The sequence below is a fragment of the Pygoscelis adeliae genome, unplaced genomic scaffold (genome assembly GCF_000699105.1).
Source record: "Pygoscelis adeliae isolate BGI_AS28 unplaced genomic scaffold, ASM69910v1 Scaffold174, whole genome shotgun sequence".
NCBI lineage: Eukaryota > Metazoa > Chordata > Aves > Sphenisciformes > Spheniscidae > Pygoscelis > Pygoscelis adeliae.
Window position 1 is genome coordinate 3,059,187 of NW_008824676.1, and position 18,838 is coordinate 3,078,024.

The 18,838-nt window shown below is 35.9% G+C and overlaps 1 protein-coding gene across 1 annotated transcript in view; it reads left to right on the top strand.

Moving 5' to 3' along the window:
* Positions 1-18,838, top strand: part of LOC103916173 (vacuolar protein sorting-associated protein 13B-like) — a 197,895-nt gene that overhangs the window by 58,101 nt on the left and 120,956 nt on the right. The gene's annotated exons all lie outside the window — the stretch shown is intronic.

An 18,838-nucleotide genomic window follows, 5' to 3' on the forward strand; every position in this document is an offset into this window, starting at 1 on the left:
GCAGGAAGTATGTACAAAAGTGCTATTACAATTGTATCACACATAAAATTTGAAGGAATGACAGCTAATGGAGTTTATAGCAGTCTTCCTTGCCTATGGAACTTTAACAGAGCGAGTTCTCTTGAGAGAAGAGCAATTTAATGAAACTTCAGTCAAGGTTGTTAATGTATTACTTCTGTGGAGAATGAAAAAAAAAATAGTACCATATTTTTGTTGAAAACAAACATGTCTTTGTTTTCCATTTGTATTTTGTTTAAAAATAATAACAATCAGAAAACTGGTAAAACAAGTTCCAGATAATACTACTTAAGAAGCCAGACAGCCAAAGTGTGAAGTGGCAGATGCACATGTTACACAGATGTTGTGTTGACTGGTTAGTATCCTTATGGAAAGCTTGCGTAATTGCAAGTATTTTTAGTATGTTGAAACTTTGAGAAGTTGGCATCCTCATTTACAAGTTTCTTTTGAAGACGCTGTTTATCTTTTGTCTTTTGATTCCTGAAGTCTAAGGTAATCAGTGTTAGAGAGCCAAAACAGTCTCAGTTTCTGTATTTTATATAGATCAGATGAATTTAGGTATGTCTTGATAACCAAATGTGTGTTGGCACATAAAAAAGGTAATGTTGTGTGAAGATAGCTTCCTGAGGGTTTAAAGACTTTTTTCATTATGCGTTTGAAATTTGTTGCAATGACTAGAAGCAGAGCAAACTTAGTGTATGGTAACAGTAATGTCCCAGAAACAGTAAGTATTGAAATGTGAACCAATAAAATACTTCTCAGAGAATTTTGTCTTTCCTGTAGTTTGCACAATTACTGATCAGATCTTGCATATCTGCTCAGTTTTGCCCCATGTTTTAAAGCTTCAAATTTTCATTTCAGGGAATGGCAGGTCACGCAGCATGTAGTCCCATATTCTTTGATATCCTGGGCTGAGATGCTTTCTGGTGGGTTAGCACTACGGTAATTTGAGAACCACAAATTTATTGCAGCTGGTTAATATGTTCGATTTATTAATAAAATTGTTAGCAACAATCTCATTACCTGGGATGTGTAAACTGCATTTTTGCATGAATAATCAGTAAATGTAGCTTGCTTTTTTTTTTTCTTTCATGATTGTACGTTTAAAAGCATGAGGCATTAGGTTACAAAGTGTAAAGTTTAAGATAACAGCTCTAAGAAACAAGGTAAAGAGAAAGTAACAAAATTTGGATTATTTAGGTTTGAAGCAGTTTGACAGAGGTTCTCAAGCAGCTTGACAAGGGTTAGCTTAAAATTAGGCTTGGTTATTCTCACTGTGTTTATTTTATGGCTTAATTCCTTAATAAAGGAATATTCCCAGAGAAATGTTTTCTCAGATGAGAAGACATTGCATCTGCAGAAAGTTGTAGTTCCTAAGCACGCACCACAACTGGGTGTCCAAGGTAGCTCTAATTTGTGTTACCGGCGTTAAGAGATGTCTTATGCTTCCATTCCTGTACGGTGAAGCCACTTCTGTGTGCTTTAAATCCAGATTATGCCTGTACGTCCTACATGAATTTGTAAAAGATAATCACTTCCATAACCTAAAAGCTCACAAAGTTTTGATAAGGAGGAATGGCATTTCATGTCAATACGAGTGATGTCCTTAGAATGTGAAAAAGGAAAACGAAGAACTAGGAAACAAAGGGAAATGTGTTTCGCTGTAAATATATGTGATCTTTAGCTTCTGTCTTAGAATTACTAGAAAAAAACCTAATGTTCCAAACTGATTCTTGCAACCAAAATGACTGTACTGAAGAGATCTTCATGCTCAGATTCTGCAAATATAAAATTAAAGTGAAAAAGTAGGGTTTATTGTCTCTCTTTGAGATACAGCACTAAGAAAATTTTTATTTTACAATGAAGTGTCTGTTCAATAAGCATTCTAACTTATGTAATTTAGAAAGATCAATAAACATATGAAATAAGATAGATATTAAACTTACAAAGTAAAGAATAGTTAGTATAGTAAAACCAACTTGAAATTATAGATTCAACATGTATTTCCTTTTTGCTAGGAAGAAACTATTTTTTTCCAGGAAGAAACTATTTTTTTCTTGCTAGTTTTTAATGTCCACAAGCACACAAACTGTGTGGAAGAAAATGGGAAGTTGTATCCCATAGCCGTTTAAACACTGTGCTTGATTCAGGACCAATTTCTCTGACATTCTTCTTAACGTTTTCTGTGACCACTTAAATTAAGGTGGTAAGATGTTCATGCGTATCAAGATTTCACATAAAATATAGCTGGGGAGGAATTTACCCAAAACAACAGTCTGCAAAAAAGTTTGTGAATTATAGGCATGCTTCCAAATCTTCCTTGCATGGACACTCCAAGGATATTGCTTCAACATCAAAAGATATTTTGTATTGTTAATGAAAGGAAAAATACAACTATTTCATCAGAATACCGTGAAACTTCCTATCAATAGTGTTTAAAGACTTCCTACTTTCTTAAAGGGTAATGAAACTGCCATGCTGGACATAGCTAATGGGAAAATACCTCATAGGGACTGTTGTTATTTTCTGGAAAAAATAAATTATAACAGCAAAATAAAAAACTTACAATAAGAAGCAAACAAACAAACAAAAAAAAACCCGCAAGTGTTGGTTTTTCCTCTATGTTCACATGAATAGTAATTAACCTCTCAGGGTTTGGGTTTTTTCCTTTTCTCTTTTGGCATTTTTCTAAGTCTTTTAAGATGGAGCCTCATGGGATAGAACCATTTTTACTTGAGTTTTGAGTGCAAGTTACGGTTTAGTCCAATTTTTTTCTTTTTCCCCCTTAGCCTACAGTACTTGATTATCTGAACCAGACCTTCTTGTCTCTGCTCTATGAATTACATTTCTTTTGTCTCATACCACCCTTAGTGAAATAGTCTAAAAGACATAAGTGTTCTGTCCAATCTCTTTATTACATACTCTGCCTAGCAATATTTTGAACATAACTTGTGGATATTATTTTTATTATCAGTAACTTAAATATTATTGTACTTTCTTATCAAAATAAAATGCTTTTAATATCTAAATGGTATGTAAATTTAATTTAAAACTTTGCCATTTCAGATCATTTAATGTATTAACCAAAAAATCTGAAGTATTCATTACAGAGATAATAAAAATATTGTTATGAAATAGGTCCAAACTTCGAACTGTTCTTTAAATTATAGAATGCGTGCAAGAAATCATATTGGTTCATTTTGCAAAAAAGGATTAGGAAAACAGAAACTGTGTAAGAATTATTATAGTTATGCCATAAATAACAAATATAGTTGGTTGTTGAAATGTAGGCAGGACAAAATCAATAAAGACAACATGGTGGCTCAAACTCACCCTAAACAGAAGTGTGAGAGAACACATGCTTGGACTTTCTCACACTGTGGACATTGAACGTGTCATAGTGATGATTTGCTTAATCGTCTGATGCGGAGACGGAAGTTTGAGTGTTAGGTCACATGATGTATGACTGAGGGTTCTGCATTCTTTGATCTTGACTAATCTTCTCCTTTGAGTCATCTAATGCTTGTATACAGTAGAGTTTGACGCTGTGGCAGCATTACCTTTAGACAGCACCGGTTACAGTTTCTTCCCTGTATGGAACATCACCTGCTTGGTAGTGTGGAAAACTTGATTCTTGACAGTAATTATAAACACATGGATTCTGTAATTCTCTTCATTTTAAAGCGAAATAATATGTCTTGTCTTAAAGGGAAAGCTGAGGAATAAAAGGAGAAAGGATAGTTGAAGCCAGTAGAGTTAATTGAAGTTATAGTCAGTGGGCAGTGAGCAATTTTGATTTTGAACTTCCCTGTTTTCTTTGTGGGAAGGATCCTCACTTTTTTCTGGCATCCTGTCATGAGAAACAGTCTTTTTCATGCATTCTAACCCATTTTTAGAAGTAAATAAAGCTAATATGATCACTCTGTAGGTCAGTCTTCCTCAAATAATATGTAATATTTTGTGTTCTCAGCCAAATTAAAAAGCAGAATAGAAGTCTCGCTGTTAAATCATTTTTAATCTGTTTTGTGAAAATCAGGAAATGGATGGTGAGAAACCAAAACAAGTGTTGCCACTGAGGGAAAGCTGTTACTCAGTAGCTGGCAGTAGACACTGTTTGGCCACTTGCATGGCTTGTATGACTGGGTGGTCAACTAGGGATAAATATGCTGCTTAATTTCATATTGATTTTCTTAAGGCCAGAATTTCACTTTAGTACTACCCTGTCTCTTAAGCAATGAGACATAATTTTTCAGTGTACTGCTGTTAATCATATTAGCTGCCTTCCTACTTTTTCAATTTTTCTGGCCAGCTGTATTCTGTTTTCAAATTCAGGTAATGCTGCATCATCTGAGACTGCCTAATAGAATGATACATCCTGTAACTCGTGCCAGAGATTTTGGCAGGAAACAAATACGGATGTTTGCTCAACAATTCTAGCAGACATTCAACTTTTCATACTGTTTGAAGAGTGACAAGAATACTCATATGAATAAATTTTCTTTTTATTGGTAGTGAGTTTAAACATAAAAGACAATAGCCTTCTACGTATATAAAATCAAATGGATGTAAAGATGTTGAAGAGGTCCAGCTTATTTTATTGGACAGAGTTAAGTGGTGTTTACTGTTTCCTCTCAAATGAATTTCCATGAGCCTGAGCTGCAATAGTATCCTTGGGCCATTTACAACCAGTTGCATGCTGAGCAGGATTAGCTATAGCTGTATTATAGTTTAATAATTTTTATAATGTTTTAGACTAAAAAAATTCCAACCTATGATCAGAATTCTTTATTCATTAGACCTTAGTAAGAATGACATCTGAATCAGTCTCATCTAAATCTGAAAATCTATGGACTAGGTCCAGAAGAGGGCCACGAAGATGATCAGGGGGATGGAACACCCCTCCTATGAAGAAAGGCTGAGAGAGTTGGGGTTGTTCAGCCTAGAGAAGAGGCAGCTTCCGGGAGACCTTATTGCAGCCTATCAGTACTTCAAGGGGGCTTATAAAAAAGATGGGGGCAGACTTTTTAGCAGGGCCTGTTGCGACAGGACAAGGGGGAATGGCTTTAAACTAAAGGGGGGTAGATTTAGACTAGATAGAAGGAAGAGATTTTTTATGCTGGGGGTGGTGAAGCACTGGCACGGGTTGCCCAGAGAGGTGGTGGATGCCCCATCCCCGGAAACATTCCAGGTCAGGTTGGACGGAGCTCTGAGCAACCTGATCTAGTTGAAGATGTCCCTGCCCACAGCAGGGGGGTTGGCCTAGGTGACCTTTAGAGGTCCCTTCCAACCCAAACTATTCTATGACTCTATGTTCTGCAGCACCTTTGTAAAATGGTGAATGTTTAATTGTAAGGTGACATACATTTCCTATTTCTGTTCATGTTAAAGACTTCAAACCTTGAAATGTGAAAGGAAGCTGTATGAGTTAATTTGAGGTGTTTGTGTTTTTTTCCAAATACATAATAACAGGAAGATGTATGTAGAAAGTTAGCACATTTGAGACATACGTGTGCATAGAATTGATGGATAAAATTTGCACCATATATAACTTCATTTGCTTAGTATAGGTTGTTCTACAGATTAACCTTATCCACTTAGGCAGTAAGTAGACTTACTAGATTTAATCCTTTAAATTGCATGAGAGTTCTTTTATGACAAGAAAGATTCTAATAAAATCCAAATATCTTGATGTCTAACAAACACTTTCTTTCCCTTGAGGTAGAAAAATTATTGTCCTCTTAGTTTTTTTTCCTTGTGGTTGCCTATGGTTTGATATGTTGTGCAATAAGTTAAAATTAATCTTTGTTTGCTAAAGTCTAATAGCATGCAATACAGTAGAATCTTACTTCATATTATAGGTGGGACACTATTTTAGCAATGCTGAAATTGTGCCTCATACAGAGTATTCACATCTGAATGAAACTCACAGGCCAAAGAGAAACTAATCTTGAGACTAATCTTGAAAATCTGTAAATAATGGTCTTGCTGCATAAAGAGAGTTTCTGACTCTGGTGAATCTGAAATGGGTTTTCATTTCAATTGAGAACAACTTAGTGAGGACTCCTTCCTTTCTTGGGAAGGCAAAAAAGTGTTTCCCCATCTTTGTTAGAAGTAGATGTAAGTTTTTTGCATTCGATTCTTGCTTTACAATTTCCATTGAGCCAAGTTGTCTTCATTTCTTTGACATGTTGATGTGTTAGTAGTTCAGATGAAGACAAATGGACTATTTGTATTATTTTGGACAAATGGACTATGTAGTAGTTTGGTTTGTCTGGTGGTCTGGACATTATTTTGGTTTCTGTGGAGTCTTGCTTTTAATGCAGTACTTAAAGTTTGTGGAATGGCTAAATCTTTTGAAATATAAATTACATTAATTGTCTTCTGGTAATTTTTTCCATTGGGCTATTCTGTTCATACAATTTTAAACGTAAACTTGTAGCTTGATAGTGTCAGGGAGTGCCAAGTGTAACTTCTTGAGAATGCCAATAAAAACCCTTAGCTGGAATAGCTGAATAATACTTGCATCATTTTCCTGGTAGTTTTACCAGTACTTGGATTCCCACATAGCCACTTGTCGGATGTTTTTGTGAAAATAAAGTGATCTTTGGTTAGTTCAAGGACACTATCAAAATAAAGTCCTTGCCAGTATCTTGAGTCATCGCCATACCATGTTTCCATTGTTAGGAAGCTTTGTCTCATCATTTGATTTTGTTGCCAAAAACAGCAGAGGAATATCTTTTTGAAGGGCTGTGCAGTACTTTTGATACTTCCTATGAGCAAACATTTTCATTCCAGTGGAAACCTAGGTGCAATTCTTGTATTGGGTAAATGGCTGTGATTTTACTAAGACTCTTCAAAGCAGAAATTTTACTTTTCCACAAAGCAAAAAAGAGGTGAGGGACTGAAGTAAATTCACACTAAAATAGGAAGCCTTAAGAGAAAGGGTCCATTTTACAGATGTGAAGGCAAAACACGTGAGGATTACTCAAAAGGACATATGCATGTATGTGGATGTGCATGCATGCACAGAGGTTTCACACAGTGAAAACCTCTCATGACAAATGCTTTGAGTTGTGTGTTAACCTGGAATTTGTAGAAATGCACAATTTAGTTTTATGCTTCAAATCTAAACAGTGTTTCTAACATATTTTAAATTGCTTTGGAGAGTTTCATTCATCCCCCTGCAATGCTGCACAAATTGCATCCACAGTCATACCATGAAAATTTTAAGATGGCTGAATTTAAACTATGTATTTTGAATGGAAGAATATAGTTTGAACTTTACATTTCAACTGAGGTTTCCAAAAGTAGACAATAATTCTCTGATATTAATATCCTCACCCTGATCAGCAACATTAATTTCTGGGATTATGTGGGCTTCTGAGCCTCTCTGAATCCCAGCAATCCATTTTTGTTCTATGCCCTGCTTGCAGGGAAGTTCACTTGTCTCAGTAATAATAATTTTCCACTTGTCTTGAACATTTGAATGTTGCACTGGACTTTTCTTGAATGGGGCAGAGAACGTAATAGTGTTTCTTCCTGGACACACAGTGTTCAGACTGGAAGGATAATAAAGAGCCTAGCTGTATTTCATTTATTTCTAATATGTTCGATATATTCTGCCATCTACCACAAAAGCCAATATAGTAAAATTACAGTGAACTACATTTTAATACAGTGTCACCCTTTGGTGACAAGGCCCACAAAGTACATGCATAGGTTCTGTACGTCATGCATGCTTCGATAAGTATGATAAAATCCGGTACTGTTTGTATTCCCATTTAGATAGTAGAGGTAGTTGTTACACTGACTTATGTTGCCGAGTGTTTCTGATGAGTATGGAGGAGATTAAAGAGCAGGACAATACTTCCATTTTTACATTTGTACAGCTAGTTTCACTCTGAGTTACCAGTTGCTATATCAAACGGTGAAATCATAGATTGTGATTGTGATAAGACACTGATATGAGTCATGCACATGATACTAATAACATTTACTGAATCAAATTCAGGTTTGCAGCCATTTCCAATTACTCTGAACTTATTTCTGCAGATAATTGGCCACCAGTACCTATTTAGAGGGAACATGTTGTAAAGCTCTGTTATTTATGCATCGTATGCAGCTTTGGTGTTTCTGCAATGCTAGTTAATGGGTTTACTTAATAACCTTGCATATTAGCAATTTTTTTCCTCAGTGCATGTTTCTAGGCAGTATTTCCAACTCTTTTCATTTCACTGAGGCTGTACCTTCCCTCCAAACTACCTGTGACTCATTGCATGAATCAAGACTGAAATCTTCATTCTTGACTCCTCCTAACTAAAGATTTCCACTAATTTTAACTTTCTCTGTCAAAGCACAGGAGTAATAGTGACTTAGTATTCTCAGAAATGAACAGTGACAATTATTTCAAATTATTGGAAAGTTAGTTCAAATAGAGAATCCGTAAAATTGAAAATCTGTTAGCTTTACTGAGTAGGGATCCTGCTTACAGGTTTCATGAAACTCATATTTGTCTGAAGAACAGTGAGTTAAGACAGTATTTGAGGAAGTCAGGCATTTTTTCTTCACATAGATACAAGGATAATTAGGTCTGTGTGTTTGCATTAGTTCACATGTGTTCTTGCAGTAATTTGTATGTCTTTTTTGCTTTTCCACTAGGATATGTGATCTGGTCTCCAAAATTTTGTTGTTACAGATCAGCCACTTTTGCTGATTCTTTGCCTTCCAAAATAGGGACGGGAGAGAGTAGGAGAGATTCAGAATCACAGATAAATTATCTGCCAAACTCTTATTTTTTCAGTGGGAGATGGGCACCTAACTGATCTACACGCTCTTGCAAATCTCCCTGTTTTTCATAAAATTCATTCTATCTGGCAGTAAGGCATTTTCGCCAGATAAATGTTTATTACAGGTTGAATATCTGGTGTTTTTACCCATTGTGTCTATTGGATCCTTGGTGTTTGTACAAAGTAATTTCTCAGTCAGCTAGTTGGGTTGGGTGCCTCATTGGGTCTTTGTCCAGATTTGTCCATGATGAAACCCACCATAGCAAATGGATTTATGCCCAAGATCAGTATGGCCTAGCTCCCAAAATAATAAAAGTCAGAAAGTTAGCTTGGCTAAGTTGCATGTCCTGGCTGTTTGAACAAGGCTTCACATATTTCTCAGCAAACTGAACCTGAATTCAGTAGCAAGTTTCCCAGATTCTTATGTATGTGCTGCATTCTGACAGACTAGGAATTTTCCAGTAGGTGCTATAAAATTGAAAACTAATTAAAAAAAAAAAATATTTTTGTACTATGTATTTGTATATATGATTATATATATACATACTTAATAATGATCATCACTCTAAACAGTTAAAGCTTGTTAGTATTTATGTAATAATTCAAGCAGAATATTGGTCCCTTATGTGGAGGGGGTTTTTTGTTCCATTCGTTAATTTTATGCTTCTCCCTAACTCTTATTTTGCTGTAGTTTAAAGATATGATTAAAAGTATTTCATAGTTGTGTCATACCACGGCCCGTACTGCAGGTTTGGTATCTTAAAAATGCTTTAGAGACAAAAAGAAAATGCTAAGATACCTCCTCAAAGATTGTTTTTTGATAGAATATTCCATAGCAGTACACTAACGGATGAACATTTCAAATGACATTTGTAAATGTCATGTTTTAGCACATGTTAAATAGATAAGGCAGTTCTGTCCATCCCTTGTTTGGGCTGTCTGGAGATTCCAGAAGATGGACCATCCTGAGGTTGCTTTCAAAGGTTATTTCTTCAGTACTAGGAATGAGAACCAACGTTTTTAAAATGGTGTGCAGAAAGGAACACCTTGCACAGCCTATATAGCTGAACTAGAAGCTAATTGGAACACTAGCTTTAAGGCAGTACCTCACAAGTATTTTGAAAGTATGGACCACAGACATACTGTTCTTATGCTGCATGCATCTCCATTTACAACAGTGCGTATCTGCATGGCCACTGCAGCAGTTGCATAATTTAAAAAAATATACTTAGAATAATATTTAAGAAAGTATTTTAATACCATTCAACAAGTAGGTAAAAAGCAGAAAAAAGCAGCAATTGTTAGTGAACCAAGAGGAACGTCATGGCCCAAAATTGGAAAAACATTTTTATGAAAAAACAGTATACGTAACTAATATTCAGTAATATCTGCAATCTTTTTGCATCTTTAATATAATACACTGTAATAATGCCATATAGAGGCATGTAAAGGCCAAAAGTGTTTTTCATTAAGAAAACTTGTCTTTGTATCTAGGCCCTCTAATTGTTTTTAATGTCATTATCAGCCCACAGTTAAATGGCTCCAATGAAATCTTAGCGCTGCAGTTAGAAGCTTTGAGAATGGCAGACTGCTGCATAATAATAATAATTCTCCGTTGGTTTTCCGGTAAGGTATAAAGTCAAATCTCAGCATGGTTTGAGTGCTGGGTGCTTTGAAGCAGCCTCCTAGCACTGAGAGACGAAGGCAGTTGGAAGACTGCCAGGCTTGATCAGTCAGAAAAGCCTGAAGATGCAGCTCCATGTGTCATCTACTCCTGAAGTGGGCTTACAAAGGTCCTGTTTCTGACCTTTCGTTCCTGCTCCAATACCACAGTTATTTTCTTTATTTTAATTATTTTTAAACGAGTTCAGAGGGCACAATTTAGGATGCAATTCTGAGGCTCATTAAGCTAATCCAAACTGGGCTGGCACAGTCTGTCCTTTTCCTTCTCCGCTTTGTAGTAGTAAAATGAGCCAGTGCAGGAAACAGAACAGGCCAAAAAAACAAGTACGTTTTTTCTCTGGGTTTTTCTTTGTTTGTTTGGTTTTGGTTTAGTTTTCTGGGATTATTTTTTGGATGCTTCAAGACCCTGAACTGGCTATTTTACACAATCATACAAGGCACAAATGAGGAGACACAAATTCAGCCAGGCATGGAATTGCATGCCGAGGCTGTGACAAACAAATTGCTAAAAATGCAGATATTTTGTGATGGCCTTGTTAACAAAAAAACATATTCTAGAATTCTTAATTTCCTAGTCTTCAGTTCACGTGCCACTTCATGTGCTTTACTTCCTCATGTAGTCTTTTTATAAGATACTCTGGACAAATTGAAACATGATTTAGTCAAACATTAAGCTAGATACAAGTTTATTTGGCTTGATACAGGTGAGATGTAACAACCTTTAAAAAAAAAAAAAAGGCAGTAAGGCAAAAAGATAATTTTCCGGACATCTGGAAGCTTTAAAACCTGAGCCACTCAACATCCCAGCACACATTTCAGTGAGCAATCGTGTGCCAGCAGTGGGACATTTCTCACTGGAGACTCCTGTACTGTGGATTTTTCTGCTTGTGGCATGTAGTCTGACTCAGTCTGACTTGCATTACTGGAAATAATGTAAAAGGAAGTTTGTTTAGTTGGGCAACATTTGTACATGACATCTTCTAATCTGCTATGGATTTAGTTATTTTAATTGCCTTTAAGATGCTCAAAACAGATAAAGGCTCTAATATATATTAAGGGAAAGATTGTAGCATTTGATTTTGGGGCAGTTCATTTAACTGTATGCTTATTCAGTTAAGAGGCTGCAGGTAGATTCTGTATTATGAAAGTCAAGTACCAAGTTACTTTCCTGTGTTACAATAATGACTCTTTTCATTGTTCATACATTCATTCATCCTATCCTAAAAAATGATGCCTAAATTCGCATTCTGAGGCTCTGTTGAATCCTGCTTTGAATCACTGCCAGGGTATTTGGCTTTTGCTTCTGCATCTCTTCACTTATTTTACAGAATACTGAATATTAGTCAATTGGAGAATATTCCAATTTACTCCAATGGGAGTAAATAACTGTGTTAAATTTCTCATCTCCGGATGTCATAACAGTGAATCATCTGATATTTCCATATTTAATGTTACTAAATTATTTAAATTCTTGCATCTAAGAATTGTTCAGTGAATTCTTACTTCAAACATACTCCTCATGTGAGAACATTTTTGATCCATGCTTGAACACCCGGTCAAGAAAACATCAATGTGTAGGACCCAGGCATTTTTTTGCACCTAAGCCCAGTATTGTGATAGGTGCCACCCAGAAGCTCTGTGATTTCTCAGGACCGGTGAGTGGCAACACCATTTAAAATAATCCCGCCACAGGCTGTGATGTGCCAATTCCAATGGCATACTTGTTTATACAGCCATACTGGGCGCTGAATTAGGTAATTGGTCTGTCTCTGGTGTTTGAGAGCAAGCTTTCTGTTGTGAAACCGCAGACTTAAAATTGTAAGTCCTTGAATGTTTTTTGTTGTGTGGTTTTTTTTCCCAATGTACTCCGGCACACCAGTGAATGAGAGTTAATTCAGCCTCCTGAAAGGTTTAGCTAGCTTGATGAGACAAAGTTGCTTTTTAGAAGATCAGATCAACACTAAACCACCATTTAGTTCAGTATGTCTTTCTGCATGGAAATGTGACCCAAAACTGACACTGGTAAAACTGCAGTCTTCTACTGAAATCTTAACATTGAAATGTTAGAGAATGTCATGCAAAATCAAGCTGAAATTTCAACTACTACTTTTTAAAGTGTCCAAGTGAAATATGCAAGCAGACCCCCATGGAAAAACGGTGTTTCTTGGCTTTAACCAAAAAAAAAAAGTGCAAAAATGAACAAACCCTGACCTTGTCTAAAGTCAATATGTGTATTTATTTTACTCCAGATTTTTTCATATAAAAGCAAAGATAAGAAAATTTTGAAATTAAATTTAAAAATAACACAAAAAAGCTAATACTTTTATTAAAAATATTAATGAAAAATTACTGTTGGACAAAGTACTCCACCAGATTTCAGCCTGGTCTTTTTAAATTGAAAGTGTTTCTTTAGAAACAAAAATACTGAATACAAAAGTTTCTTACTGGCCTTTCATAGAGTAGCAAAATAAACATACTGTTTGTATTAAGATTAAAAAAATAATTCTGTTGGTGTTAGATAGGATTTAGCATTTGCATATATCCGTGTTACAATTGGAACATTTAGCACAGCTTTGATTTATGAATATTTGGATCAGTGTTTGACAGAACGTAGCCTCTTACTCTACTGTTGAAGAGCTGGAAAAGCATTGCACAAAGAAACTGAGTTTGTACCGTTCCTTGCCATCACATCTTTCACATAATTCCTGCAGTATTGTGAAAACTACAACTGAATTCTTGTCAGCAGTATTTCTGTAGGTCTGGGAGCTCATATACACCATTACACTTCAAATTAGCACCATTTGTTTTGCAGCAAATTCTGGTTAAAGAGAAAATTCCGTAGTGGAAAAAAATACATTTGACTTTTAAATGAAATAAACTATTTCAAACACTTCTGATATTTTTGTTGCCTTATTTTGGCTTGATTTAATAGTTCCCTTTTTGGAGGACAGCTTTGGATTCATGTTTTACAGAACTCTTTCTGCATTTGGATTGATACAAGTAGAAGCGAGTCTGTCTAGATTAAATTGTAGGACTGAAGTTTTAATTTAAAACTTAAAGGATAAACTTTATTAGACTGGAAGACATAATTTAGCAGTCTAATATGCTTGTATGTGTGTCTTCCATTATATTTTCCATGTGAGATTAATATGTCAATTTAAACAATAATTTTGATAATGGTTAGAATTAAAGTCAATCATATAACTCATATGCAAAACAAAATAAAATTGTTTTAGTTGAAGTGTTCGGTAGAACAATGTAGCAAACTTTGGTTAACCAAAAAAAAGGTTCTTTAGATAACAATGATACGTCAAATAAATTTCTAAACTGTTGGAGACTCTTTGATGGAATAGATTAAGTACTTAGAACAAAGCCAGAAAGAAACTATGCAGTGTTTTCTTCGTAATTCCAGTTTAAGCACAACAACCAAAAAAACCCTGGAACATACTCCTTTTCTGTAGCTCAGTTTGTGTGGTAGGCAAGATTTTTATTTCCATGAAAATATTACTACTTTTTAGCAAAAGAAATAAAACTAGGTCAAGTGCCACAGTGATGGAGCAGATGTGATTGGCACTTTGATTCTGTGGTTTCACACTTGTGACTCTTTCCGTAATTTATGTAATGTGAAGAATGATCTCATGATTGGCTGAAGGGTTTTGATCAGATTTAAGGAACAGCTATGCAGAAGGCTGGAAATTTTACTTCAGTTGTGTCATTATATAACCATAATTAATATGAGAAGCTGGAAAAATTATGCAGATGTAGATGCTTTTGATCTAGAGCAGTTGCACTTCCAAAGATTATGTTGCTTACAGTTATTCTATTAATTAAAGAATTATCCTGTAAAGTATCAGTAAAAGAAAATAAAACTGAGGAATGTTTATACTGAAATTTGCACTTGCTTACATTTGTTATTGTTGAAAACTCTTGAGAGATTAAGAAAGTGAAAATATAATGAAAAAATGCTGCCAATTGTTGTAAAACACCTCTCTCTGATTTGGAAAATGTGTTAATTATTGCTCTAAAGTATTAGGTTGTGTGTTTACCTTGATGGTTTTATTGCCTCTCTTTATGGAGTGAAAACTTTGAAGACGTGTCTCTACCATCTAAATACTTTTACCAGGGATGGAAAATAAGTAAGAGTTACCTGGTTAAGATTGCAGTGACCTCAGATGGGACTGCTTGCCAGTTTTGAAAAGCAAATATATTTATTTACCCTTGATTTTTATGATGTACTTCTCTGTGTGTGTCCTACAGGACATGCTATTTCCATAGCCTTTCACTAGGTAGATATATGTGTCATATGCCCTATTGAACTCAAGGGGTTGAGCTAGTAAAGTTACCTATCTCAACACATGAAAAGGAAGAATTAGCCACAGTTCCCTAGCTACTAGTGTAGCTTTCAACACCTTTTCTACGGTGTCTAGTATTGATAGGATATATAACTGTGAAAGGACGAGAAAATGCACTGAAGTGATCTAAGAAGTAAACTATCATCTTGACATGTTTTTTCTAGCTATTGAAAACCTTTCCATATTGCAACTCATTCTGACAGCGAAACTGTAGAATTCCTCTGATTTAAGTACCATCTGGTTATGCTCAAAGCTTTAAAGCTATTATCTCAGCATAAAATTTCAGCGTCCTATACTTTTTTCTTCGCCAAACTATCCATTTTTAAGCCACAAATATTTTTCCAGTCCTTTCAGATTTTATCTAAAAGTATATTTTAACAGTATTTAAATAGTTCTTAAACAATAACAATTTATCTTGATAGATGACATGCTGTGTTTTTTCATTTTATTTTAATTAGCCATTGTGGAACCAAATTCCCTTTTGTTTTATTCCTTTGAATACTGTTTAATTATAGTTATCATGCCAAATATCTTAAAGGTTATTTTACCAATACAGTTTCATTTAACATAAGCCATGTGGAATCAATAGTCCTGTTTCCTAAAGTGAATGCTTGGAAAATCTTACATTCATATGTTAAGAGTACACATCCTTTCCTCATTAGTTGGAAAGTACAGGGATTTTGGCACAGGTTCTGTGTGGAAGCATTGTGCAGCTTTTATATGGATTTTGTTTTTAGCCTTTGATGACACTGTTTAGAATAGGAAGTATCTAATAAGTAAAGCATTTTGTCTAATGTGCTGCCAGTGTGTTTAATATATGCCTGGAGGTCTGAAACATTATCTTCTCCACTACAGTAATATGCATTTAATTCTCTGAAAGCAGAAGGTCGAACTTTTAAAAGGGACTCAAAGTACATTTTCAACTAAAATAATTTAAAACACATGGGATAGGGGACCAGAGTAATGTACAGTTGGTTTTTATGGTTTAATCATGATCATGTTAATGCACACCAGTAGCTAATTAAAGAAAACTTTTATTGTTCATTTTAAATGGGTTATGTAAAGAGTAAGAGAATTGATATAATACAGCCCAATGATAAATGTTACCATTACATTTGCTAACAGCAAGCTGATATTGCTGTTCTTGACATCTTTAAAGTATTGGCCCATTTATTTCATAATAAAGCAAAGAATCTTTTTAAAGTTGTTATACTGAGAGTCATTCCCTCTCATATCCTTATCCCCTTAGAGGAATACCTAAATGATTCCCAAGTTTATTACTAGGCGTATTTTCAGGTTAACTGTGAAACTTGGTTGGAAGGCTTGATGCTTACTGAGCTGAAATTGATGCAAGAAGTTCCAGTGGTACTTCTGCACCTTTATTTTGTACCCAGTTGTGTTATATAAAGCTGTCTTGCAAATCATGACTCACTTATTCCAACCTTTATAATATATGTGGTAAGAGCATACATAAGTCAAAGTTTCATTGTGGAACCGGGTGGCATGGAAAATCATAGTGGGATATGGTGTCTTTCACCTTTTGGGCACTGGTTCATATTCCATGCTGCTTAGTACTGAGCAGAAGTTACCATCTGCCTGCTGTTCGGTGACCTGCGTGAATTGATTTGGGGTCTCAGTAAAGTTTCTGTAGTCAAATGTCCGCATAATAGGAAACTCGGCAGTTGGGACCAATTAGCACCCTTGCAGTAGTCTTCACAGAGAAACTATAGGCTGAATGGGGGTGGAGTCAGAACTACTTTCATACCTTCCTTGAGGTGCTTTATATAGACCAGCACATTTAATAAATACTTAATTATAAAAAGAGGCAGAAGAAAAGAACTAGGCTTCAAGTCAAATCTATTTAGGTGTGAGAAGAGAGGATCCGTTCAGAAACCAGAAGTACTATGCTTTCTCCCTCCACTCAATCATATACATGCAATGCTTTTCTCCCTGGAAGATTATCATTTAGTGGATGACACTGTATTTTCAGTCCCTCTAGTCAAGTCAAGCATAACCTAAATGTCAGGTAGCTGTAGAAATTTCTGCTGCATAGAGGAGAACAAGAGAAGACCATGTTTTACCCGTAAGAGCGTCACTCACTACAGAACCATGCTTTCTAAAAAGATTTTTCATCAGACGGAGCTGATGGCTATGGAGCAATTAAAAATTGCTGGGTTTAGCAGCATATGCCCTCTACTTCATTTCAGGCAGCATTTCCATGAAATGATATGGCAAGATTGTTTCACAGCCCCATCCCTTCTGTCTTCTGCTTGCCCTCAATACATGAGCGATAAAACCATCTACACCATTTTTTAAAGTGCCGTCAGTGCAGGGTATGGACGAAGCACTTTATAGTTTAGCAGACAGAAAGGCTGTAAATAGCCTAACTTTGCTAGGATATCAGGAGCAATCAGGATTTCTTGGCTCACAATGTAGTAATTCATTAAAATGGTCTCTAGTTATTTTTACAGAGGCTGCATTAAAAGTGGTATCACGTTTACAAGTCAGTGATACGAGTCTGCCATAGAAATCAGCCGCAAGGAATTTTATTGGTTATTTGAAAAATATGTACATGAGTGAATCTGAAAAGATTGTAACCAGAGCTGGCAAAAACCTTTTCAAAGAAAATCTCAGCTAGTTAATGGCTCTGTTTTAGGATTTCCTCTGTAATACTTTTTTCTAGCATGTTCATTCCTTTAAAGAAAAGGAGAGGGGGTTGCTCCCTTTGTTTCATAAAGCACAATATAAAGGAACCTTTAAAAAAACTGCTTTTCATTAACTCCCCCACAACCCAATTTCTGCAGTGTATGTAGAATCTATTAATATTGCTGCGTAAAGACCAAAGTTTGAAGAAATTCATTAATTTACTGCCCTTCATTCCTGTAGTTATGTTGCTGATAAATTGTGTAAGTACTTGTAATTCATTATTATATTTTTCAAGAGGAAGTTAAGGTATGGTTTGCCCTAGTTTATATCTCCCTTTCCAAAGATTCACTAGGGTGGAGAAGATAAGCAGAAACTATTGAAGTAGGTCCTGGAACGAAGAAATTAAATCATTGAGTCAGTGTGCAGTGGCAGCCAAAAAAACCCAACAAGGTATTGGGCATCATCAGGATGGAGACTGAGAACAAGACAGAAGGCATCATTTTACTGCTATATAAAACCATAGTGATCCCACTTCTTGAATACTGTGTAGAGTACTCAAGAAGTGCGTAGTGGAGTTACAGAAGTAGAGAAGAGCAGCTAAAATGATTAGAGGTGCTGGAGCAGCTGCTTTGTGAGGAGAGACTAAAAAGGCTGGGATTTCCCTGTCTGGAGAGGAGAAGGCTGAGGGGGGCTATGATCAAGGTTTACAAAGTCATAGCAGCAGTGATAAAGCTGAATGCGGACCTGAACGTTTAAATTATGCATTACAAAAGATTGGGGAAATGCAATCTCCTCTCACTAGTAGGAGATTGGTTTAAACCAAAGAAAAAAACAATTGCTGCCCCAGAAGGCTGTGGAGGGCAGACACTGTCAGCATGTTCAAAAAGGAAGTGGATGAATTCACGGGCAAGAAGTCAAGAAATGGTTACTAAAACGACTACACAAGTGTATACCACTGGCATCCCAAATGCAACAGCTATGGAGTCTTGGGCAGTAGCAGAGGAAGATTGCAGGAAGCAGCCAGGGTCCATGGCCTCTCTCGACAGTCTCCTCCTAGTGCTGTCAGAAACAGCGTTACTGGGCTGGATGGGTCATGAATCTGAGTTGGGCATTTCTTATGTTAGTTCTTGTACAGAGCAGAGCAGAAACACTTCTTCTGGGCAGCACAGACGGAAGTGTTAGTTATGCTGTGGAAGCTATACAGGGTGAATGCATGACTCTAAACTCCATATGAACCAGAGGAGTTGGCCATATTTATTAGTATTATTGTTGAATTTCTGCAGGGTCTTCTTTCCAAATATTTTAGCGTATGCTCACCACGTTGTCCTCAAGCTCTTTGTAGGATTTCTGCTT